At 51.0% G+C, this 25,665-nt stretch overlaps 1 protein-coding gene across 1 annotated transcript in view; it reads right to left on the bottom strand.

Annotated features, from left to right (window-relative positions):
* The window catches only part of ARHGEF9 (Cdc42 guanine nucleotide exchange factor 9), a 1,106,557-nt gene extending 1,083,376 nt beyond the window's left edge, over positions 1 to 23,181 (bottom strand). The window contains exon 1 of the mRNA XM_086918380.1: positions 23,047 to 23,181. The gene's annotated coding sequence lies outside the window, so the exon portion shown is untranslated. The remainder of the gene's footprint in view (positions 1 to 23,046) is intronic.
* Positions 23,182 to 25,665: the final 2,484 nt, after the last annotated feature.

Genomic DNA, 25,665 nt, shown 5'->3' with positions numbered 1-25,665 from the left:
TGTACATTCTCAAGTGAAGGTGCGCATTTATCACCACACGATATTAAATCCACCAGGCGTGGAAGTGAACCAGGACCTCCCTCCCTCTTTTGTAATCATCCATACCTCTGTTTCACCATTTTCTTCAATATCTTGGGCTTCTAAAGCTTGTGCAGACCGGCATTTTTCCATAAGCCTACATGGCTCTTCACAATCCTTCGAACTCCCAGTCACAATTTATACTTCTGGCATTTGCCATGAAAAATAACATATTTTAATTTTAGATGCCAATATTCTACAAGATGTTGGCAATGGCTGGATGACCCCACCGCTAAGAGGTGCAGCACCAATGTAAGAGTCCAGCCCATGGCCAACAATCTGCTCTTGGAAAACTCATGGAGGATGCAGTCTCAAACCCACTCCAAAGTCATGTTAGTCTCTGAGTGACAGACGGTGGTCATGATAGAAACATCTCTTCAGGGAGCCCGTGATCATCTGATAAGGGTGCGTCATTCCATTGGTGATGCCCGAGTCCCTGCCCGCTGCCCACCTGTGTACGCAATCTTCAGTCTTAATGTACAACTCTATGTGTCTCTCAACTAGGACCAACCTGATTCTTCACTGGAAGAAGCTAATTTCTAATTTCTAATTTAAAATATTTCTAGAGCGCAGCGTACACCTTGCGGTTTCTTGGCGCTAGGGGGTTCGGCAACTGAGGGAAAAAACCAGAAAGAGAGATAAGAGGAGATATAAGAGGGTTTAAGTGGGGAAGGCCTGGCTGAAGAGGAACGTTTTCAGATCTCTACGAAAGGGGAGATACTGAGTGGCAGAGCGGAGGTGGTCAGGGAGTGAGTTCCAAAAAGTTGGGGCCAGGTTGGAAAAGTTGGCCCGCCCCACTTTTTGCGTGTGAAGCGAGAGATCTGAAGGAGGGACTTGGAGGAAGACCGAAGTTCTCTTGCAGGTACATAAGGATTGATTAATGAAGAGATGAAAGCGGGGGCAGTGCCCTGTCGGGCCTGGAAGACCATTCAGCCGATCTTAAAGAGGGAACGTTCTTTTACAGGGAGCCAGTGAAGCTCCCTGAGAAGGGGGGTGGAATGGTGATAACGAGGGAGGCCGTATACCAGCCGGGCTGCCTGGTTCTGGATAGTCTGGAGTCTACGCAAGATGTACGCGGGGATGCCATGGTAAAGAGCGTTTGCGTAGTCCAGTCGCGATATCACCAGTGCGGCCATGATGATCTTAAGTGCCTGGGGGGAAAAGAAGCGGGAAACAGTGCGGATAGTGCGGAGAGTGAGGAAACAGGAGGATACCACGGAACTAATTTGTGAAAGGAGGGTGAGCTGGTTGTTGATTTTCACACCAAGTGTTTTGACCGTGGTGGAGGGGGTCGGTGCGGGACCAAGAGAGGGGGGCCAGAAGAGAGAGCTGTAGTTTCTTTTCCATTTCTATTACCAACTAGGATTTTCAATGGTGTGTGCCCTGCTTTCTGAGAACCTGGCATCCAGTGCTTATAACTCTGTTGCTTAACCTATAACTCCACCTCACTCATAATCCATAGTCAATGTGCCAATGTACTATAATGTTATTATGAAGATGCATTTTCTTGTGTAGGCAAATATTATCGTTGTGTGTGTTATGGCTTATTTGGGTTTCTTTTCAAAGCAGGTTATGCAACACTTTTGCGTTCCTTCGTGTCATAACCGAAGTCAAATGAGGCACTAAAAATAAAGCAAAAATAATATCTTGAACGGGAGATGCAAAAATTGCAGAAATCGATTGTGTGGTCGGAGCTCAATGGGTTCGATGACAGTGTGCAGTCTCTGCACGCCAGTAGCCCAGACAGCTGGACTTCAGGAATCCACTTTTGTGACAACATATCATTGTTATGTTGGTAAGGGCTTGTTTAGGTTTATTTTGCAAGAAGGCAAGGCTACATTTCAAACAGAGCAAGCAGCAAGGAATGTTTACTGAGTATGCATTATATGCAGTGCTTAATTTATAATAAAAAAATGAGTGTTGGGTCCCTCGTCAGGAGGCCGCTGCAGCTTACAATACCCATTGCTAGTGCCGCCAATGACACAAAGCAACACAAACACTAACCCCCACCGTACAAGTGTGACAATTCATACTATTCCAGCCCCTCCCTCCACCCCAAAGCCATAACAATGGCTTGGACAGCAGATATTAGTAATTTTAATGTATATTGAACTAATAAACAACTTTTGTGTTCATCTCTATTTTAGAAAGACAGCGCCACCATGAGGCAAGAAATCATAAGTGCCAGTGTTGACAATTAAGTGCCGGTGCTGAGCACTGGAAACCACCGGCTCATATTAAGCACTGATCGTATGCACATACTTCATAGTCCCAGTGACCAACCAAGAGCAGAGACAATTCACCACTTTCAAATGTAAGTTTGCAAACATGATTGACATCTTCAGTCTATCTCCAGAGCATTATTAACTGTGGGGCATCCCATCCTTACCCTCTGAGGTAGTCCGAGTCCCTTCCACCTCTGCACGACCCACAGCAGGGTAAAACTTGATACTCAGTGCAACACAGTGCTGAATCTTACAAGTGGGCTGTGGAGATGAACGTAGCTGGGAGCTTCAAATAAGTATTTGTTCCCATCGGCTCATTGTTTCGTATGAGAGACGTGTGCCTCGCCAAACTGCAGAACAATACCACAGACAAGTCGGTGTACCCTCAAAGTTTATTTTTAAAAATATGTGATACTAGCATGCCAGGAGACTTAAGGCTCCCACAATTGTTGTCTGTTTTATGCTTTGTGCTCTATTGTGTCCGACTCAACCTTCACGCCCCATCCCATCAGCTAGGCCTTGGCTCTTTGTCCGCTTAAAGCCACACAGCAGTCAAGCAGGCCAGTTTTCTACCACAGGCTAATTACATAATTTCCTGGTAAGTGAGGAACACGTGCGGACCCACTTTTCATACAGTTGGGTTGTCTCTACAACTTCAAGGTCTGTGAGAAAGTCTGACACCCACCATGCTGGAAGAAACTTGACAGGATGGCCACAGCCAACCACAACATGGTCGGGGGAGGCGGAAGTCTGAGACTGAAAAAGTAATTCCTAGCTCCCAAAAACATGTGCCTGTACCCACTTCCTGAAATCACCTGCACAAATTAAGCTTTGCCTCCGGATCAGCACTGCCTGAACAATACTGCCTCCTGCACATCAAAGCACATGTGCATGGGGTGACGTCTGGTTGCTTTATCCCAATACCCCATTAAGGCCAAGAGACACTTTCTGGTCAGTTAAATAAAACTTATAACTTGAGGCACTGCAATTATGCAATTTTACGGCTTCTGCATTTTCTACATATTTAAGGATTTGCTGTATTTGCTTCACAATCCATCATCTGCTGCAGAATCTGCAGATTTTAACAAAACAAAGTTTCTAATTCAAAAGTTACTGAAAATTCTTGCGACACGTGTTGCGGCTCACTTAAAGGGCCTTTGTAAAGGTTGACTAGGCTTTGGTTGCTTATTGCTTTATTTGAGTGCTAAACTGGTAGTAATAAATAGAGGTGAGGTGAGCGCAACTCCCAAAATTTCACTCCACTGAGTTACTTAAACACTCCATGTGATTCTGCGACATTCCACTAATGGGCAGAAAAAATACATGGCGCTGCTCACGCTGCGATTTAGCGCTGGTGCACATTCAGCACTGAAAAATCAGTGTGAACCACTACATGTGGCGCACAAGAGCCATTCGAGTGGATTTTGCTGCCGCTCGATTAGAAAACCTTCATGAGAAGTGGCCCTCTGATAACGACCGCTTCCACAACCACTCGCATTAGAAAATCACACCTGAAAGGCTTCCTAGCGCCTGAAGATCGCACTAGGAATCGCCAAACCTTGCCTGCGCTCGCCAGCTCGCTTGCTTGAGTCTCGCGTTGTTCCCGTTGTCATTGCGATGCTCAAGTGGGAAGAAAATTCCTCCACGCGGCAATTGGTGGAATTTGGCCAGAACGCTGCGTTAAAAGAGTACTGCAGACTTGCCAAATCCTCCAATTTCGCGAGCGGAATTAAAAATGCCACGACGTCCTAGTAATGAAGGGAAACCTTTGCCCAGACAGCTTTAACTTGTGAAAAAATGACAAAATAAGGAAGTGATATTATCATAAAAGGTGCACATTATGCCACATCATTTAGTCACCCCAGCCACATTATTTGGTCCTCCGTTGTCGCATAAATCCAGTCGCGACTGTTCATGGATCACCTGTGTTGTGTCGCCCTGAGATATGGTCTGACAGCAACGAGAGCCACAAGTGCCCCGGGGGCACCCGCGCCTCAACTATTTTTTTTTTTAAATAAATGAAGGTAAACAAACCAATTCCTGTGGCCAAGAAGTGCAGCAACTATTGGTATGTGGCTCAACCTGCGAGGCAGAGCACATACGACAACAAATGGCACACAGCAGAGGCTCCAGTGCAAACGCACGGGGCGCTCTCTGTCCCCGCCCCATGTGCCGTGTCTTCAACGAGTCCGAGATCTAAACAAGGAAGGTTATCGTCTCTTTCTTTGCATTCCCTCTGCCAGGTTAGTGCTTTGAACAGTATCTATGTGGTATGCAGCGCTCTCCAGAAACCCTTACAATAATAAACACAATACATTGAACGAAATGCGTGGGGGCCATCGGTCTGGGTCTGGGCCTGAAGGCCAGTCTCTGCCTAATAAACATCTTTATCCAGGTTGTCCATATTTGGCAGCGCGCACGCACGCACGCACACACGTCGCTATTTTTAAATGATATTGAGTGAAAATAGTTGGCATTCTAGGATATTGTGTCCCAAATAATGTAATGTTATGGTGTATTAAAAAACAAATAGGAATGCACTGACCATGTGTGACATGCATTAGAATATATATATATATATATTGTTCATCATAATATAAACCCCGCCATCAAGGGATTTTACCCAAAAATTGAAATTTCAGGTGAGGAACATCCTCTTTTCAGCTTCAACTATTCCAATAAATTCAGCACGACGTCAATTAAAAGAGCTGCTATTACTGTTGATTGACAGCACAGCGGGGTTGCATCAATAGAGAGACCTAAAGGCTGCAGCTATATGTTTTAACTTCAAATTAGCTATCTCCACCACTCATCCTCCTGAGGTCGATACAATGAGTACTGTTATTCAAGCGTATAGCAACACTTGGTATCCATGCAGCTGCAGACAATTCATTGTGTAATTTGTGCTGAATCATATATATATATAACAACCTAAATACAGTGCAATTTTAAAAGTGCAGGTCAGACAGACAGCTCTCAAAGATGCGCAACAATCACAGACGAGTTTGCCTCCAGACAGGGGTTTCGCAGGAGGCAAGAGTTGCACCATGTCCTGCTTGATCAGTAGCAGAACTCCACAGAGTGGGGGTGGGGGCGAGGAGCTCTTCTGACGCCACAAACAGAGATGAGCAGGTATTGGCACGAGCCGGGGGGAGGGAGGCATAGTGAATTTTGTGGGTTACGGCGAGGGCAGAATGTTACAAAGATATGGCAGTGGCCAAACATGAAACGTCATGGCAGAGTGACAAACACGTGTCATCAACATCTGTGGAATGTCTGGCACCACCAGGCCAGAACGCAGCCTGTCAGAGAAGTTAATATCTTACCAACTTCGCATGTAGGATAGAGTTCGTGCTCAGGGAACATGTTGATTTCTGTAAAACTGACAGAACGTTTCTTCTGTCCAACATGAAAATGCCATGAAGATGGGTTCAACGGCGGTATTAGAAAGTGCTCTCTGGCCATCCTACAAACTACTATATCTGTTCCGCGATGGCCTATTGATCGATAATTGACTCTATAGACCATCACCTCTATGTTGGTGTAGACACGTTGCTCAGTGAGTAATATTTGCTATTGATAGCTACTGTGACCGGAAGGTCATGAGTTCAAATCTCAGCAAGGCCAACTCAACCGTTCATCCTTCAGAGGTCTTTAAATGGGGTCAAAATACAACATGCGATTGGAAGTGGGAGAACTTGGATGGAGGCACCATATAAAGAAGGCCCCATTATGGACGAAGGGCATGGCAGTCTTCAAGGTGCTATGTCTGACCCCTCCCTTGGTCACCCCACCCTCCTCCACTTGAGATCTTCCGAAGACACAGGTCACCCCAGGGCCCAGAGGACAGGCTCTGATGAGCCTCACTTGGCTGTTCCAAGGTGTGATCCCTCGGCCCCCCTGGGGGGCAGCAGAATAAGAGTGGTCATTGCCTCCCAGGGGGCAGAAGAATAAGAGTGGTCATTGCCTCCCGGAGGCAGCATAATAAGAGTGGTCATTGCCTCCCAGGGGCAGCAGAATAAGAGTGGTCATTGCCTCCCAGGGGCAGCAGAATAAGAGTGGTCATTGCCTCCCAGGGGCAGCAGAATAAGAGTGGGCATTGCCTCCCAGGGGGCAGAAGAATAAGAGTGGTCATTGCCTCCCGGAGGCAGCAGAATAAGAGTGGTCATTGCCTCCCAGGGGCAGCAGAATAAGAGTGGTCATTGCCTCCCAGGGGGCAGAAGAATAAGAGTGGTCATTGCCTCCCGGAGGCAGCAGAATAAGAGTGGTCATTGCCTCCCAGGGGCAGCAGAATAAGAGTGGGCATTGCCTCCCAGGGGGCAGCAGAATAAGAGTGGTCATTGCCTCCCGGAGGCAGCAGAATAAGAGTGGTCATTGCCTCCCAGGGGGCAGCAGAATAAGAGTGGGCATTGCCTCCCAGGGGCAGCAGAATAAGAGTGGGCATTGCCTCCCTGGGGCAGCAGAATAAGAGTGGTCATTGCCTCCCAGGGGGCAGCAGAATAAGAGTGGGCATTGCCTCCCAGGGGCAGCAGAATAAGAGTGGGCATTGCCTCCCAGGGGGCAGCAGAATAAGAGTGGGCATTGCCTCCCAGGGGCAGCAGAATAAGAGTGGGCATTGCCTCCCAGGGGGCAGAAGAATAAGAGTGGTCATTGCCTCCCAGGGGGCAGCAGAATAAGAGTGGTCATTGCCTCCCAGGGGGCAGCAGAATAAGAGTGGGCATTGCCTCCCAGGGGGCAGCAGAATAAGAGTGGTCATTGCCTCCCGGAGGCAGCAGAATAAGAGTGGTCATTGCCTCCCAGGGGGCAGCAGAATAAGAGTGGTCATTGCCTCCCATGGGGCAGCAGAATAAGAGTGGTCATTGCCTCCCAGGGGGCAGCAGAATAAGAGTGGTCATTGCCTCCCAGGGGGCATCAGAATAAGAGTGGTCATTGCCTTCCAGGGGGCAGCAGAATAAGAGTGGTCATTGCCTCCCAGGGGCAGCAGAATAAGAGTGGGCCTTGCCTCCCAGGGGGCATCAGAATAAGAGTGGTCATTGCCTCCCAGGGGGCAGCAGAATAAGAGTGGGCATTGCCTCCCAGGGGGCAGCAGAATAAGAGTGGTCATTGCCTCTCAGGGGGCAGCAGAATAAGAGTGGGCATTGCCTCTCAGGGGGCAGCAGAATAAGAGTGGTCATTGCCTCCCAGGGGGCAGCAGAATAAGAGTGGTCATTGCCTCCCAGGGGGCATCAGAATAAGAGTGGCCATTGCCTCCCAGGGGCAGCAGAATAAGAGTGGTCATTGCCTCCCAGGGGCAGCAGAATAAGAGTGGTCATTGCCTCCCAGGGGGCAGCAGAATAAGAGTGGTCATTGCCTCCCGGAGGCAGCAGAATAAGAGTGGTCGTTGCCTCCAGGGGGCAGCAGAATAAGAGTGGTCATTGCCTCCCAGGGGCAGCAGAATAAGAGTGGTCATTGCCTCCCAGGGGGCAGCAGAATAAGAGTGGTCATTGCCTCCCAGGGGCAGCAGAATAAGAGTGGTCATTGCCTCCCAGGGGGCAGCAGAATAAGAGTGGGCATTGCCTCCCAGGGGGCAGCAGAATAAGAGTGGGCATTGCCTCCCAGGGGGCAGCAGAATAAGAGTGGTCATTGCCTCCCAGGGGGCAGCAGAATAAGAGTGGTCATTGCCTCCCAGGGGGCAGCAGAATAAGATTGGTCATTGCCTCCCAGGGGGCAGCAGAATAAGATTGGTCATTGCCTCCCAGGGGGCAGCAGAATAAGAGTGGTCATTGCCTCCCGGAGGCAGCAGAATAAGAGTGGTCATTGCCTCCCGGAGGCAGCAGAATAAGAGTGGTCATTGCCTCCCAGGGGGAAGCAGAATAAGAGTGGTCATTGCCTCCCAGGGGCAGCAGAATAAGAGTGGCCATTGCCTCCCGGAGGCAGCAGAATAAGAGTGGTCATTGCCTCCCAGGGGCAGCAGAATAAGAGTGGTCATTGCCTCCCAGGGGCAGCAGAATAAGAGTGGTCATTGCCTCCCAGGGGGCAGCAGAATAAGAGTGGTCATTGCCTCCCGGAGGCAGCAGAATAAGAGTGGTCATTGCCTCCCAGGGGCAGCAGAATAAGAGTGGTCATTGCCTCCCAGGGGCAGCAGAATAAGAGTGGTCATTGCCTCCCGGAGGCAGCAGAATAAGAGTGGTCATTGCCTCCCCGGGGCAGCAGAATAAGAGTGGTCATTGCCTCCCAGGGGGCAGCAGAATAAGAGTGGTCATTGCCTCCCGGAGGCAGCAGAATAAGAGTGGTCATTGCCTCCCAGGGGCAGCAGAATAAGAGTGGTCATTGCCTCCCAGGGGCATCAGAATAAGAGTGGTCATTGCCTCCCAGGGGGCAGCAGAATAAGAGTGGGCATTGCCTCCCAGGGGGCAGCAGAATAAGAGTGGGCATTGCCTCCCAGGGGGCAGCAGAATAAGAGTGGGCATTGCCTCCCAGGGGGCAGCAGAATAAGAGTGGTCATTGCCTCCCAGGGGCAGCAGAATAAGAGTGGGCATTGCCTCCCGGAGGCAGCAGAATAAGAGTGGGCATTGCCTCCCAGGGGGCAGCAGAATAAGAGTGGTCATTGCCTCCCGGAGGCAGCAGAATAAGAGTGGGCATTGCCTCCCAGGGGCAGCAGAATAAGAGTGGTCGTTGCCTCCCAGGGGCAGCAGAATAAGAGTGGGCATTGCCTCCCTGGGGCAGCAGAATAAGAGTGGGCATTGCCTCCCGGAGGCAGCAAAATAAGAGTGGTCATTGCCTCCCAGGGGCAGCAGAATAAGAGTGGGCATTGCCTCCCAGGGGGCAGCAGAATAAGAGTGGTCATTGCCTCCCGGAGGCAGCAGAATAAGAGTGGGCATTGCCTCCCAGGGGCAGCAGAATAAGAGTGGGCATTGCCTCCCAGGGGGCAGCAGAATAAGAGTGGTCATTGCCTCCCGGAGGCAGCAGAATAAGAGTGGTCATTACCTCCCAGGGGCAGCAGAATAAGAGTGGTCATTGCCTCCCGGAGGCAGCAGAATAAGAGTGGTCATTGCCTCCCAGGGGCAGCAGAATAAGAGTGGGCATTGCCTCCCGGAGGCAGCAGAATAAGAGTGGTCATTGCCTCCCGGAGGCAGCAGAATAAGAGTGGGCATTGCCTCCCAGGGGCAGCAGAATAAGAGTGGTCATTGCCTCCCAGGGGGCAGCAGAATAAGAGTGGTCATTGCCTCCCAGGGGCAGCAGAATAAGAGTGGTCATTGCCTCCCAGGGGGCAGCAGAATAAGAGTGGTCATTGCCTCCCAGGGGGCAGCAGAATAAGAGTGGTCATTGCCTCCCAAGGGGCAGCAGAATAAGAGTGGTCATTGCCTCCCGGAGGCAGCAGAATAAGAGTGGTCATTGCCTCCCAGGGGGCATCAGAATAAGAGTGGTCATTGCCTCCCAGGGGGCAGCAGAATAAGAGTGGTCATTGCCTCCCGGAGGCAGCAGAATAAGAGTGGTCATTGCCTCCCAGGGGGCAGCAGAATAAGAGTGGTCATTGCCTCCCAGGGGGCAGCAGAATAAGAGTGGTCATTGCCTCCCAGGGGCATCAGAATAAGAGTGGTCATTGCCTCCCTGGGGCAGCAGAATAAGAGTGGGCATTGCCTCCCGGAGGCAGCAGAATAAGAGTGGTCATTGCCTCCCGGAGGCAGCAGAATAAGAGTGGGCATTGCCTCCCAGGGGCAGCAGAATAAGAGTGGTCATTGCCTCCCAGGGGGCAGCAGAATAAGAGTGGTCATTGCCTCCCAGGGGCAGCAGAATAAGAGTGGTCATTGCCTCCCAGGGGGCAGCAGAATAAGAGTGGTCATTGCCTCCCAGGGGGCAGCAGAATAAGAGTGGTCATTGCCTCCCAGGGGGCAGCAGAATAAGAGTGGTCATTGCCTCCCGGAGGCAGCAGAATAAGAGTGGTCATTGCCTCCCAGGGGGCATCAGAATAAGAGTGGTCATTGCCTCCCAGGGGGCAGCAGAATAAGAGTGGTCATTGCCTCCCGGAGGCAGCAGAATAAGAGTGGTCATTGCCTCCCAGGGGGCAGCAGAATAAGAGTGGGCATTGCCTCCCAGGGGCAGCAGAATAAGAGTGGTCGTTGCCTCCCAGGAGCAGCAGAATAAGAGTGGTCATTGCCTCCCAGGGGCAGCAGAATAAGAGTGGTCATTGCCTCCCAGGGGGCAGCAGAATAAGAGTGGTCATTGCCTCCCAGGGGCATCAGAATAAGAGTGGTCATTGCCTCCCTGGGGCAGCAGAATAAGAGTGGGCATTGCCTCCCGGAGGCAGCAGAATAAGAGTGGTCATTGCCTCCCAGGGGCAGCAGAATAAGAGTGGTCATTGCCTCCCAGGGGGCAGCAGAATAAGAGTGGGCATTGCCTCCCAGGGGGCAGCAGAATAAGAGTGGGCATTGCCTCCCAGGGGGCAGCAGAATAAGAGTGGTCATTGCCTCCCAGGGGGCAGCAGAATAAGAGTGGTCATTGCCTCCCAGGGGGCAGCAGAATAAGATTGGTCATTGCCTCCCAGGGGGCAGCAGAATAAGATTGGTCATTGCCTCCCAGGGGGCAGCAGAATAAGAGTGGTCATTGCCTCCCGGAGGCAGCAGAATAAGAGTGGTCATTGCCTCCCGGAGGCAGCAGAATAAGAGTGGTCATTGCCTCCCAGGGGGAAGCAGAATAAGAGTGGTCATTGCCTCCCAGGGGCAGCAGAATAAGAGTGGCCATTGCCTCCCGGAGGCAGCAGAATAAGAGTGGTCATTGCCTCCCAGGGGCAGCAGAATAAGAGTGGTCATTGCCTCCCAGGGGCAGCAGAATAAGAGTGGTCATTGCCTCCCAGGGGGCAGCAGAATAAGAGTGGTCATTGCCTCCCGGAGGCAGCAGAATAAGAGTGGTCATTGCCTCCCAGGGGCAGCAGAATAAGAGTGGTCATTGCCTCCCAGGGGCAGCAGAATAAGAGTGGTCATTGCCTCCCGGAGGCAGCAGAATAAGAGTGGTCATTGCCTCCCCGGGGCAGCAGAATAAGAGTGGTCATTGCCTCCCAGGGGGCAGCAGAATAAGAGTGGTCATTGCCTCCCGGAGGCAGCAGAATAAGAGTGGTCATTGCCTCCCAGGGGCAGCAGAATAAGAGTGGTCATTGCCTCCCAGGGGCATCAGAATAAGAGTGGTCATTGCCTCCCAGGGGGCAGCAGAATAAGAGTGGGCATTGCCTCCCAGGGGGCAGCAGAATAAGAGTGGGCATTGCCTCCCAGGGGGCAGCAGAATAAGAGTGGGCATTGCCTCCCAGGGGGCAGCAGAATAAGAGTGGTCATTGCCTCCCAGGGGCAGCAGAATAAGAGTGGTCATTGCCTCCCAGGGGCAGCAGAATAAGAGTGGGCATTGCCTCCCGGAGGCAGCAGAATAAGAGTGGGCATTGCCTCCCAGGGGGCAGCAGAATAAGAGTGGTCATTGCCTCCCGGAGGCAGCAGAATAAGAGTGGGCATTGCCTCCCAGGGGCAGCAGAATAAGAGTGGTCGTTGCCTCCCAGGGGCAGCAGAATAAGAGTGGGCATTGCCTCCCTGGGGCAGCAGAATAAGAGTGGGCATTGCCTCCCGGAGGCAGCAAAATAAGAGTGGTCATTGCCTCCCAGGGGCAGCAGAATAAGAGTGGGCATTGCCTCCCAGGGGGCAGCAGAATAAGAGTGGTCATTGCCTCCCGGAGGCAGCAGAATAAGAGTGGGCATTGCCTCCCAGGGGCAGCAGAATAAGAGTGGGCATTGCCTCCCAGGGGGCAGCAGAATAAGAGTGGTCATTGCCTCCCGGAGGCAGCAGAATAAGAGTGGTCATTGCCTCCCAGGGGCAGCAGAATAAGAGTGGTCATTGCCTCCCGGAGGCAGCAGAATAAGAGTGGTCATTGCCTCCCAGGGGCAGCAGAATAAGAGTGGGCATTGCCTCCCGGAGGCAGCAGAATAAGAGTGGTCATTGCCTCCCGGAGGCAGCAGAATAAGAGTGGGCATTGCCTCCCAGGGGCAGCAGAATAAGAGTGGTCATTGCCTCCCAGGGGGCAGCAGAATAAGAGTGGTCATTGCCTCCCAGGGGCAGCAGAATAAGAGTGGGAGGCAATAAGAGTGGTCATTGCCTCCCAGGGGCAGCAGAATAAGAGTGGTCATTGCCTCCCAGGGGGCAGCAGAATAAGAGTGGTCATTGCCTCCCAGGGGGCAGCAGAATAAGAGTGGTCATTGCCTCCCAGGGGGCAGCAGAATAAGAGTGGTCATTGCCTCCCGGAGGCAGCAGAATAAGAGTGGTCATTGCCTCCCAGGGGGCATCAGAATAAGAGTGGTCATTGCCTCCCAGGGGGCAGCAGAATAAGAGTGGTCATTGCCTCCCGGAGGCAGCAGAATAAGAGTGGTCATTGCCTCCCAGGGGGCAGCAGAATAAGAGTGGTCATTGCCTCCCAGGGGGCAGCAGAATAAGAGTGGTCATTGCCTCCCAGGGGCATCAGAATAAGAGTGGTCATTGCCTCCCTGGGGCAGCAGAATAAGAGTGGGCATTGCCTCCCGGAGGCAGCAGAATAAGAGTGGTCATTGCCTCCCGGAGGCAGCAGAATAAGAGTGGGCATTGCCTCCCAGGGGCAACAGAATAAGAGTGGTCATTGCCTCCCAGGGGGCAGCAGAATAAGAGTGGTCATTGCCTCCCAGGGGCAGCAGAATAAGAGTGGTCATTGCCTCCCAGGGGGCAGCAGAATAAGAGTGGTCATTGCCTCCCAGGGGGCAGCAGAATAAGAGTGGTCATTGCCTCCCAGGGGGCAGCAGAATAAGAGTGGTCATTGCCTCCCGGAGGCAGCAGAATAAGAGTGGTCATTGCCTCCCAGGGGGCATCAGAATAAGAGTGGTCATTGCCTCCCAGGGGGCAGCAGAATAAGAGTGGTCATTGCCTCCCGGAGGCAGCAGAATAAGAGTGGTCATTGCCTCCCAGGGGGCAGCAGAATAAGAGTGGGCATTGCCTCCCAGGGGCAGCAGAATAAGAGTGGTCGTTGCCTCCCAGGAGCAGCAGAATAAGAGTGGTCATTGCCTCCCAGGGGCAGCAGAATAAGAGTGGTCTTTGCCTCCCAGGGGGCAGCAGAATAAGAGTGGTCATTGCCTCCCAGGGGCATCAGAATAAGAGTGGTCATTGCCTCCCTGGGGCAGCAGAATAAGAGTGGGCATTGCCTCCCGGAGGCAGCAGAATAAGAGTGGTCATTGCCTCCCGGAGGCAGCAGAATAAGAGTGGGCATTGCCTCCCAGGGGCAGCAGAATAAGAGTGGTCATTGCCTCCCAGGGGGCAGCAGAATAAGAGTGGTCATTGCCTCCCAGGGGCAGCAGAATAAGAGTGGTCATTGCCTCCCAGGGGGCAGCAGAATAAGAGTGGTCATTGCCTCCCAGGGGGCAGCAGAATAAGAGTGGTCATTGCCTCCCAGGGGGCAGCAGAATAAGAGTGGTCATTGCCTCCCGGAGGCAGCAGAATAAGAGTGGTCATTGCCTCCCAGGGGGCATCAGAATAAGAGTGGTCATTGCCTCCCAGGGGCAGCAGAATAAGAGTGGTCATTGCCTCCCAGGGGGCAGCAGAATAAGAGTGGTCATTGCCTCCCAGGGGGCAGCAGAATAAGAGTGGTCATTGCCTCCCGGAGGCAGCAGAATAAGAGTGGTCATTGCCTCCCAGGGGGCAGCAGAATAAGAGTGGTCATTGCCTCCCAGGGGGCAGCAGAATAAGAGTGGTCATTGCCTCCCGGAGGCAGCAGAATAAGAGTGGTCATTGCCTCCCAGGGGGCAGCAGAATAAGAGTGGGCATTGCCTCCCAGGGGGCAGCAGAATAAGAGTGGGCATTGCCTCCCAGGGGGCAGCAGAATAAGAGTGGTCATTGCCTCCCAGGGGGCATCAGAATAAGAGTGGTCATTGCCTCCCAGGGGGCAGCAGAATAAGAGTGGGCATTGCCTCCCAGGGGCAGCAGAATAAGAGTGGTCATTGCCTCCCAGGGGGCATCAGAATAAGAGTGGTCATTGCCTCCCAGGGGGCAGCAGAATAAGAGTGGGCATTGCCTCCCAGGGGCAGCAGAATAAGAGTGGTCATTGCCTCCCAGGGGGCAGCAGAATAAGAGTGGTCATTGCCTCCCAGAGGGCAGCAGAATAAGAGTGGGCATTGCCTCCCAGGGGGCAGCAGAATAAGAGTGGGCATTGCCTCCCAGGGGGCAGCAGAATAAGAGTGGGCATTGCCTCTCATGGACACAGAATGTGAAGGAGGTCAAGTGCTGAGGGGCAGAGATTCAAGGCGCACGGTCACAAACAAAATTCGGAAATTACTTCTCTTGAACTTCCTTCTTGTTTGGAGTGAATTCACTACTATTGTGGAGTTCGCACACATGCACTACTTATGGAAAGGATGTAGATTTAAAGGCATTGCATACTCCTTTTGCAATGCCTGCAACTATTGAATAGTCATTATTTATTATTATTACTGTGCGCCTGCACCAAAACAATGTAAAGAGCTCTAAATAAAACTCAACTATTTAATTTACACTGAACAATAACAGCAAAGAGTAAACAAAATAAAGTGGTTCCGGGATCCACAAATTCAGGATTTGTAAATCCAGCTTTCTGTGCACCTAGGTCACACTTAAGTGTGTAAAAGGCTAGTGAACTGGGCCTGGCTGACCGGGAATGGAGGGAAAGGGGCACGAATGAGTGAATTAAGGGCAAGAAGCTAAATAATATCCTTGGCCTACAACTGGACATAAGGTATGGGCAGACATCACAACCCCAATAGTGCCGCGTGAGCCCCGAATTGAGCTCACGTGGCCTGTACTGGGCAACCCCAGGGGTAGATTTGTCGAGTCGTGTCAAAGAAATACTAAACTGAGATTACCTGTCGTCACGGGGCATGTTACTGATCTGAGAAGCGCCAAGCAATGCGCACGCCTGACTGGGCCACAGGTCACCCTTTACATGTCAGTTTATAGGCCAATGTCATGTCAAGCAAGTCTCATGACATACTAGTGCCATCTATACATAAACTAGAAGTAGAACACGCTAAACATATGATCACATGGGGTCTCTTATGACGGTCTGCAATGGGAACAATGAAATTAGACGGATGCAAACAAGATACCGAGAGCGCTGTGAGGCCGTACGGAGAGCAGGCTGTGCGCTATACACGTGTCCATAACACAACATAGCATACTGAACACTTCAGCGCACCTGAGTGTGTCAAACGTGCAATTCAGTGTTCTGCAAACGTCCGTCCCCCCCCCCCCCCCAACCCCCCACACCCCCAGGAAACTCCCCCTTTCGTGGTCGGGGTAGAAGCGCGTCAAGGGGTGCAAAGCTCTTTCAGCCGTATCAATAGAATCTGCGAGAGCAAATGGGATTTTGACAGACATTTGGTAGGGTCTGGTTTTAAAAGGAAAAATGCTACAATTTTTCAATGCTTTAAATTACTAAATAGGATAAAGTGAGACAATAAAATATAAATCATATTTTTAAATCCTCTTAGACAACGGTGTAGTAGAGGTATTGGCTCTGGTGTTTACAACATAGTTTTATTTTCTTATACCGGAGTTACTAAAACAAAAAAAATCTAACACTGAAAATAGTTTTGCGGGTTTCCCCGCCCCCTTTCATTTGAAATAGTGGGCGTGCTTGTAACATTTGGAATGAACTCCCAGTAAGCACCAATGCAGTGGTTTGGCGTTCTCGCATTATTCAACATTTGACACAATAATAAGAATACTTGGGTGAAAATACCATTTGGCTTTGAGAGAGCAAAACAAAATGGTTTTATGGCAGAGCCAGCTCGGTATAACAAGAATTACCAGGCCCATTTTAATTTGCTTAAGTTTAAGTCGGATCATGCGTCTGTAAGAAGTGCAGTTCAACTTGTGACCTGGAACCACATGTTTACATTTTCCCTGCTTCTTTCTTTCCTGGTCTTACACTGTCCTTGGCCCCCTCACAAACCAGCTGCCTTTGAAACATGACAAGTGTGAAACAGGTCAGGAGGAGCCGCGGAACTGGCGGGCTCCACCGCAGCTTCGGGCCGTCACCACCCCGGGCTGACTGAGTCGGGACCGTATTGTCTCTGAGGGAGGAGGAGCCAAGGATGGACAGGGGAGAGGAGCCTTGTGCTACTCACAACCACTTCTAAAGCATCTGTGATAGTGAGACAGTTAATGCCCCGCCAGGGCCGGACTGCCCATAGCGGGCACCGGGCCATCCCACGGTGCGCCGCACGGGTGGGGGGCCAGTTTGGGGCCCCTGGGGGTCGTTTTTGTTACAGGGCCGTTTTTGCAGCATAGCTGCAGCTGCAAAATCGGCCTTGTACCAAAATCAGCCGAAAACCTGCCCCGGCAAAGAGCTCGGTGGCACCTCCACCCCCCATCTTCCGCCCCCCCCACCCCTCACCATCCCCCCCTATGCCCCCCCCCCTCCCCTGGGGAGGGGGAGGCCGGCCGAGCACTTTTGCCAGGGCCGGTTGTGGTTCCCTGTGTCCCGCCGAGGCTTGGAAGACGTTTGAAAAGGCCAATGTAGGCCAATTTTCTGAGAACTGGCCTATGTGAAGAAAGTTCAGTTGTAAAACAGAGTAACCCTGGAGTGTGGGTACGGGGCAGGAAGGCATTGAAGAGTCGCTCGTCTCACACGTCAGGAAGGAAGCAGCAGTGATGTGTTTCCTGCTAGGAGGTGCCGTGGGGCACAGAGGTCAGCCATGTTGGGATCTTTGGCTCACGTATTCGGTTTTGGTACCACTGATAGGTGCTGTTTCCCCGGTTTTAGACGAGAGAGAGAAAAGATTAAAGGCCAGTAAGTCTTCCTTCAGCTGGCTTAGATTCAGGCCTGCAAGATAGAGGGAACTTCCGTCCAGAGGCTTCACTCAGTCTCTTGACCGGATACTGATGGCGCTTCCTTCCCTAGCAAAGACTCTGGGGCAGATTTTCAAGAACTGGCGCATCTCTGCATATTTGCAGAGATGCGCCAGTTCATTTGCGTGACAGAAAAATAGCCTTGTGCCACCATGGATACGCCACATTTACAATGCAACGCACTGTGCTGCAAGGACAGACAGACGGTGACGCATCTTCTGTCGGAAAGGCAACGCATTGCTGGAGTTGTGTTGTAAGCACAACGCAACTCTAGCAATGGTCAGGGATGTTTATTCCGACCATGCTGCGTCACTCCTTACTCCTGCTTCAAGCAAGCACATGGTTTTGGGTGTCGTAAAAGTCACTCAGTGAAATCTTGTAGATTTCATGGAGTCCCTTTTACGGGGCTTCTTTGCGATGAAACGCCCACCCTGCATACATTATACCTGACGCAGGTATAATGTAGTGCAGGGCTTTACAACATTATGCATCTCTCTAGATGTGTAACGCTGTAAATAAGTCGCATCGTGGCGCATTGTTTATGACGACGCTGCATCACAGAATTGACGCCATGGCTGCATAAAGTTGCTGCAAGGGGCTTGTAAATCTGCCCCTTTGTGTTTTGGGTCACCTACGTCATTGGTACTCAATGGATGGTTTGGTGCGACCTTGGGAGTGTACCACCGGAACCAAGCTACACCCGATTTATAATGCCCAACCAGGCCATAACCGATCTTGGATTGCTTGTCTTCTGGTTTAGAGAGGGCCTTACCTGGCAGTGCGGGCAGGACTGTTCCCACGAGGAGCAGGGTCAGGACTTGTTTGTGTATGGCTAGGTCCAAACTGAGGTGGCATGGTGAGCAAAATAACGATGGACTGGAATGCGGCCCCAAGTAACTACCAGTAGCTAAAATGAATCCAAACATTCTAGCCAACACTTTTTTGTATTTTTGTATTTGTGAGTGGGACAGGTGTGCCCAGATGCGGGTCCTGTGTACACGGTGCCACTGGAACCAAGCCATCCCTGGTTGATAAAACCCTAAGAATGGCAAAAGCAGTCCTGGGTCGCTTGTGTTTCAGTTCTGGGAGAACCTGACCTGGAAGATTCATCAGTCTCACCTGCACTATTACTTACTAACTACTTGTCTCCGTGCCATGCTCGGCAACACTAAATACCAGAGATTTCCAATTTTTGCAAGAACGACTGGGTAACAATGTGGCAATGTCAAGGAACACATCGAAAACCTACTGAAATGTTTTGCATAAAATTACTTTTGCACTCAACTACAGGCTGCATTTTCATTTGATCAGGCACTTTGTTTGTAAAATCAAACACATCTAACATATTGCCAGTACCTGAACTATGGCCCCTTCTCTGAAGGTTTGGCATGTCTTTGAGGCATGAATCGATCAGTGACAGCGCCACATGTCTCAGGCCCCTCCTCCGAGGCTAGTAGTTTCATTTTCCGCAGTGCAGGTATATCTTTACTTGTCTCAGCATGTTTATTGCTGCAGGCAAAAAACCCAAGACTGTCAGAAAGTCTTCTTTATGACTTGATGGGGCCTCTTCACAGCTAGGCCCCCTTGTCATAAAGCCTGTCGAAACAAGAGCAGAAAGTGCTTCCTGTGCAGAAACACGTCACTTCCTGCTAGTCAGAGAGAAAAACGGAAGTTGGCATCAGACACACCCATGTCAAGTCACTGCCTGCCACTCAGAGAGAAGAAAAGAAGTAGGCACCAGACACACCCATGTCATGTCACTTCCTGCCACTCAAAGAAAAGAAAGGAAGTAGGCACCAGAGACGCCCATGTCATGTCACTTCCTCCTACTTAGAGAAAAGAAAGGAAGTAGGCATCAGACACACCCATGTCATGTCACTTCCTGCTACTAAGAGAAAAGAAAGGAAGTAGGCACCAAACACACCCATGTCATGTCACTTCCTACCACTTAGAGAGAAGAAAAGAAGTTGGCATCAGACACACCCATGTCATGTCACTTCCTACCACTCAGAGAGAAGAAAAGAAGTAGGCATCAGACACACCCATGTCATGTCACTTCCTGCCACTCAGAGAAAAGAAAGGAAGTAGGCACCAGACACACCCATGTCACGGCACTTCCTGCTACTCAGAGAAAAGAAAGGAAGTAGGCATCAGACACACCCATGTCATGTCACTTCCTGCTACTAAGAGAAAAGAAAGGAAGTAGGCACCAAACACACCCATGTCATGTCACTTCCTACCACTTAGAGAGAAGAAAAGAAGTTGGCATCAGACACACCCATGTCATGTCACTTCCTACCACTCAGAGAGAAGAAAAGAAGTAGGCATCAGACACACCCATGTCATGTCACTTCCTGCCACTCAGAGAAAAGAAAGGAAGTAGGCACCAGACACACCCATGTCACGGCACTTCCTGCTACTCAGAGAAAAGAAAGGAAGTAGGCACCAAACACACCCATGTCATGTCACTTCCTACCACTCAGAGAGAAGAAAAGAAGTTGGCATCAGACACACCCATGTCACGGCACTTCCTACTACTCAGAGAAAAGAAAGGAAGTAGGCACCAGACACACCCATGTCACGGCACTTCCTGCTACTCAGAGAAAAGAAAGGAAGTAGGCACCAAACACACCCATGTCATGTCACTTCCTACCACTCAGAGAGAAGAAAAGAAGTAGGCATCAGACACACCCATGTCATGTCACTTCCTGCCACTCAGAGAAAAGAAAGGAAGTAGGCACCAGACACACCCATGTCACGGCACTTCCTGCTACTCAGAGAAAAGAAAGGAAGTAGGCACCAAACACACCCATGTCATGTCACTTCCTACCACTCAGAGAGAAGAAAAGAAGTTGGCATCAGACACACCCATGTCATGTCACTTCCTGCCACTCAGAGAAAAGAAAGGAAGTAGGCACCAGACACACCCATGTCACGGCACTTCCTACTACTCAGAGAAAAGAAAGGAAGTAGGCATCAGACACACCCATGTCATGTCACTTCCTACCACTCAGAGAGAAGAAAAGAAGTTGGCATCAGACACACCCATGTCATGTCACTTCCTGCCACTCAGAAAAAAGAAAGGAAGTAGGCATCAGACACACCCATTTCATGTCACTTCCTACCACTCAGAGAGAAGAAAAGAAGTTGGCATCAGACACACCCATGTCATGTCACTTCCTGCCACTCAGAAAAAAGAAAGGAAGTAGGCACCAGACACACCCATGTCACGGCACTTCCTACCACTCAGAGAGACAAAAGGAAGTAGGCATCAGACACACCCATGTCATGTCACTTCCTGCCCCTCAGAGAAAAGAAAGGAAGTAGGCACCAGAGACACCCATGTGAAGGAGTTGGAGCTCAGATGTTGGCTTTTCCTCAACAGACACTGTGATTAAAGCTGCCCAGGGATCTGTGCCATGTGTGACACCGTGACCCATTCCTGGCTTTAAGCCAGCAGCACTTTGCATTCTCAAGTTTGAAGTTTCATTGTCCTCAGTACTGGGCGGAGCTTCCAAGCCCAGCAGGTGCAAGGCTGTTGTTTGGAGTGCCAGCACTGCCTGTGGGTGCTGCACAGGTCATTTTGGAGGTCTCTATTGTAACAGTAGGGCCCACTGTTTTTCAGCAAATGTTTGTGCTTTTTCCTAGATGGAATGGGCAGGTAAAGCTCAGGTGAGGCCTTAGCCTGAAGCAAGAGTACACACTGGCATCCCTCAGTGCATAGCCGCCTTCAGTTACCAGGGCAACGAATGGACTTGCAAAAGACCTTCCCATTCGAACCAGTGAAAAAAGCCAATCTCATGATTATTAATGTGGGAAGGAACCTAGAGCGCCCCACTGAGCATGTCGATCAAGAAGTGATAATGAACACTACAGAGTCATGAACACAGCCCTCTCCCACCTCATGGTTTTCATCCAACAGTACCAAACATGTTGAGTCTTGTAATGTTACTTTCACCACTCCATGAATGGCCTGTTAGCTCCTGAAGCATGCTTCGAGACGCTAGCTGGAGAGCAAGGCATTGCTGCATGTCACACTTGTGATCTAGGACCAGTTAATCAGAACTATATAGTACCCTTGTCTAAAAGCTCAGCTCTTCACAGCCACAGAGCAGGCCTCAGGTTATCCCACATCAGGTGTGATCAGTTCATTCAGCCCTGCCTGCCCCTTTGAATTCTGGTACTTGTGGTTCTGTTTCACCCGTCCTGATTCCAGGATTACAAGATTTAGAATACAAAGAGGAAAAGCGGGACAGTCTAAAAAACCCAAAAGATAATGAGATACATTCCTCACATCATCAAAGCTCTCGCGTTTACCAGGTCCAGCTTGAGTGGTCCACTAATTCCACATTTTCCCGTTGCATTTTGGTACTTGCAGTCTTGTTTCTCTAAGTTAAAGTTCAGTACTAAACTGCCAGGCTACAAAGCAACGGCCTGGACAGGAAGCCCTGCGCAAGGATGTGACCATGGGAAGTTGAGCACTCTACTTGAAAGAGACTGCAAACTGCCATCGGCTCTATTAGGTAAAACGAGCCACATGGGGGTTCACCGAGGCATCATGGGTACCAGTCAGAGCTGCCGAATGGCCCCACGTGATGAGAGTTCCTTCCAGACGGCCCTTGCTAGAGCACTTTGGATTCTGGGACTTGTAGTTTAAATCTTAGTTACAGGTATGGGAGTACGGGTTCCTGTAGTGTATACAAAGTGTGGTTGACTACAAACCTAGTGCTGGTTAAAGGCATCTCTCGTGTCATGACACCAGTTGGCATGACCTGATGACATCAAGTCACAAGGGCACAGATTTTCTAGCCTTTATTGCTTCCACTCATGTTAGTAGATCAATTTGTTACATGAACTTGAACCAGGACTACAACTCCCAAAGTGCACTGCTTTCTGAAATGGCAGCTCTGAATGGCCAGAAGGTGTCCCGCTGGCAGCTATTCGCCAGATGTACATTTCACATCAAGTTACGCCTTCGCGGACCTAACAGCCAGGGAGACGTCCTGGGCTCATTTTATGACGTCATCTTATTGTAATGGAAGTACACAATGCAGTAGCGTCTAAGGAGATTTGTTGACACCTCTCTTGTTATCTGACCTTCTGCCCACAGCAACTGCAACCACGTGGCCCATAAACACAAGATCACCGAAAAGCAGCTGGAGCTGGGCTGTAAAACTGTCTGTGGAGCCTGCCCGCGCCGGCTCTCGGCAGGAGGCGCCCCGGTGCCAAGGTGCGTCCCGGCAACGCTGCGGCGGCGCAGGATGTGCGAGGCCTGCAGGCCTGGTGCTGTTTACAGAGGGATGTTTACCCACCCGGCACATGGGCAGCACTTCAGATGCACTCAAGCAGGAACACTGCGCAGACAAAAACAACCGCAAACCGATCCCCAGTCTCCAGACAGCGAAAGAAGGGAGTTTGGGCTGAGAACTGGGCTGTTCACAGCGCCCTCGTGTCCAGTCATGACTTGGCGCTATATGAAACACGCGGTTTAATGTGCGTTTTACAAAGCGCTACAAGCCTCTCCAGAGCGCTAGTCGTCAGATAAATATAAACACAATTCATTATTAATACTTGAATGAATACATAAATCAGATGGCGACTGGCCCCAAAAGACGTGCCCCACCTACCCACGGTATAAAGGATTAGGGCCGGGCATGCATTTCTTCTAGGTGATTTTCAGACCTGTAGCGTAGACCTTGTGCACATAGTTACATCTTAAAACGTGCGTTGCTACTTACTTTAAAACACGGCTAGAGAATGTCCCACACAACTTCTGACCGCAAAATATCTTTCTTTTTAACTTTCCAATATCGAGATATATTGATTTCGATCACGTCGTGATTCAATATCCAGATGATTAAAAATGAAGATAACAGATAACCTACCTTAAAAGTTGCAGAGATGGGGCGCAGCCGCCCGGGCCATTGTAGGCTGCGGTCCTCTTAATTGGCCCGTTAATGGCCCGAGTGCCCGTAAGGAGTGTTGGTCGCCCCTGGAGGGGGCTGGAGGCTGGGGCGGCTGCAGCGCTTCACCCCGGCACCCTACGTTCCACCTCTCCAAAGGGCTCATCCAATCCTGGGGTCCTGTGGTGCAAAATAACAAATTCCCAATGTATGAGCAGAAAACGCGAAATTCCAGATCCCGAATGCAGCAAAATCACAAAAACCAAACAGAGAGAATTCCAATTGAGGACAAACTCCGAGAAAGAAAGGGCGTCCAAAGGGAAAAGTTGAAAAAGTTCCTAAAGGTTAGCTATCCATCCATCCGTGCGTCCAGGGCGCGCCCTGCCCTGTCCGCTGCGGGATGCTGCTGCCGGGGCAGGGCGGGGAGGAGGCCAGGTGGCTGCCTGGCGTCCTTTGCCCGGCTCTGATTGCGGCAGCCTCTCCTGGCGGTGTCGCTCCCCCTGGTGCCGGTTCAGCCGCTCCTCCTGCCGGTGGGACGGTGCCACCTGCCGGTTCAGCCTCTCCTCCTGCCGGGGGCGCTGTCCCTGCTGCCGGTGCTGCCGCCCTCTCCTCCTGCCGGGGGCGCTGTCCCTGCTGCCGCCCTCTCCTTCTGCCGGTGGCGCGTCCCTGCTGCCGGTGCAGCGGTGAGGCGGCAGGAAGTGTGCTCCTCCGAGGTGGCGGCTCCTCTGCTGCGCGGCTAGAGGTCAGGCGCTCCCGCCGCCTCGGCAGACCGTGCGTAATGCGCTCGCTGCTGCTTCCTCACTCCACCCCGGGACAGGAGCAGCAGCGCCGGCCGGGGACGTCCTACTCAGAACTCAGCAGCGGCATCGGCTGTGTGTGAGTCTCACAACTCGGGACGAGCACAGGAGCGGCATCACGGCTCCCTGTCCATTACACATAACCCATAGCAGGAAAGCATAACTCCGTCTGTGTGTCTCACCAACGACCCAGAAGAACACCCGCAGCTGGGACTGCTTCACTTATATCACGGGACACAAGCAGCAACCCTGACTGTGGTTGCCTTATTCATACAGAGAATACTAGCAGCAACAGTGGCTGTGCTTGCTTCACTTATTACACGAGACCCTAGCAGCAACCCTGGCTGTGTGTGCCTTACTTATAACACTGGACACTAGCAGCAACCCTGGCTGTGCGTGCCTTACTTATAACACAGAACACTAGCAGCAACACTGACTGTGTGTGCCTTACTTGAAACACAGGACACTAGCAGCAACACTGGCTGTGTGTGCCTTACTTATAACACTGGACACTAGCAGCAACCCTGGCTGTGTGTGCCTTACTTGAAACACAGGACACTAGCAGCAACCCTGGCTGTGTGTGCCTTACTTGAAACACAGGACACTAGCAGCAACACTGGCTGTGGTTGCCTTACTTATAACGCGGGACACTAACAGCAACAGAGGCTGTGTGTGCCTTACTTATAACATGGGATACTAGCAGCAACCCTGGCTGTGTGTGCCTTACTTAAAACACAGGACACTAGCAGCAACACTGGCTGTGTGTGCTTTACTTATAACACGGGACACTAGCAGCAACACTGGCTGTGGTTGCCTTATTCATACAGAGAATACTAGCAGCAACACTGGCTGTGTGTGCTTCACTTATTACACGAGACCCTAGCAGCAACCCTGGCTGTGTGTGCCTTACTTATAACACTGGACACTAGCAGCAACCCTGGCTGTGTGTGCCTTACTTATAACACAGAACACTAGCAGCAACACTGACTGTGTGTGCCTTACTTGAAACACAGGACACTAGCAGCAACACTGGCTGTGTGTGCCTTACTTATAACACTGGACACTAGCAGCAACCCTGGCTGTGTGTGCCTTACTTGAAACACAGGACACTAGCAGCAACACTGGCTGTGTATGCCTTACTTATAACGCGGGACACTAACAGCAACAGAGGCTGTGTGTGCCTTACTTATAACATGGGATACTAGCAGCAACCCTGGCTGTGTGTGCCTTACTTAAAACACAGGACACTAGCAGCAACACTGGCTGTGTGTGCCTTACTTATAACACGGGACACTAGCAGCAACACTGGCTGTGTGTGCCTTACTTGAAACACAGGACACAAGCAGCAACAGTGGCTGTGTGTGCCTTACTTATAACACAGAACACTAGCAGCAACACTGACTGTGTGTGCCTTACTTATAATGCGGGACACTAACAGCAACAGTGGCTGTGTGTGCTTCGCTTAAAACACAGGACACTAGCAGCAACACTGACTGTGTGTGCTTCACTTATAACACAGAACACTAGCAGCAACACTGGCTGTGTGTGCCTTACTTATAACGCAGGACACTAACAGCAACAGTGGCTGTGTGTGCTTCGCTTAAAACACAGGACACTAGCAGCAACCCTGGCTGAGTGTGCCTTACTTATAACACAGAACACTAGCAGCAACGGTGGCTGGAGGTGCTTTTCTTATAACATGGGGCACTATCAGCAAACCTGGCTGTGTGTGCCTTACTTAAAACACGGTACACTAGCAGCAACAGTGGCTGCGTGTGCCTTACTTATAACACTGGACACTAGC

This window comes from Lissotriton vulgaris, chromosome 4_1, assembly GCF_964263255.1.
Source record: "Lissotriton vulgaris chromosome 4_1, aLisVul1.2, whole genome shotgun sequence".
NCBI lineage: Eukaryota > Metazoa > Chordata > Amphibia > Caudata > Salamandridae > Lissotriton > Lissotriton vulgaris.
This window is presented reverse-complemented; position numbering and strand designations above follow the sequence as displayed.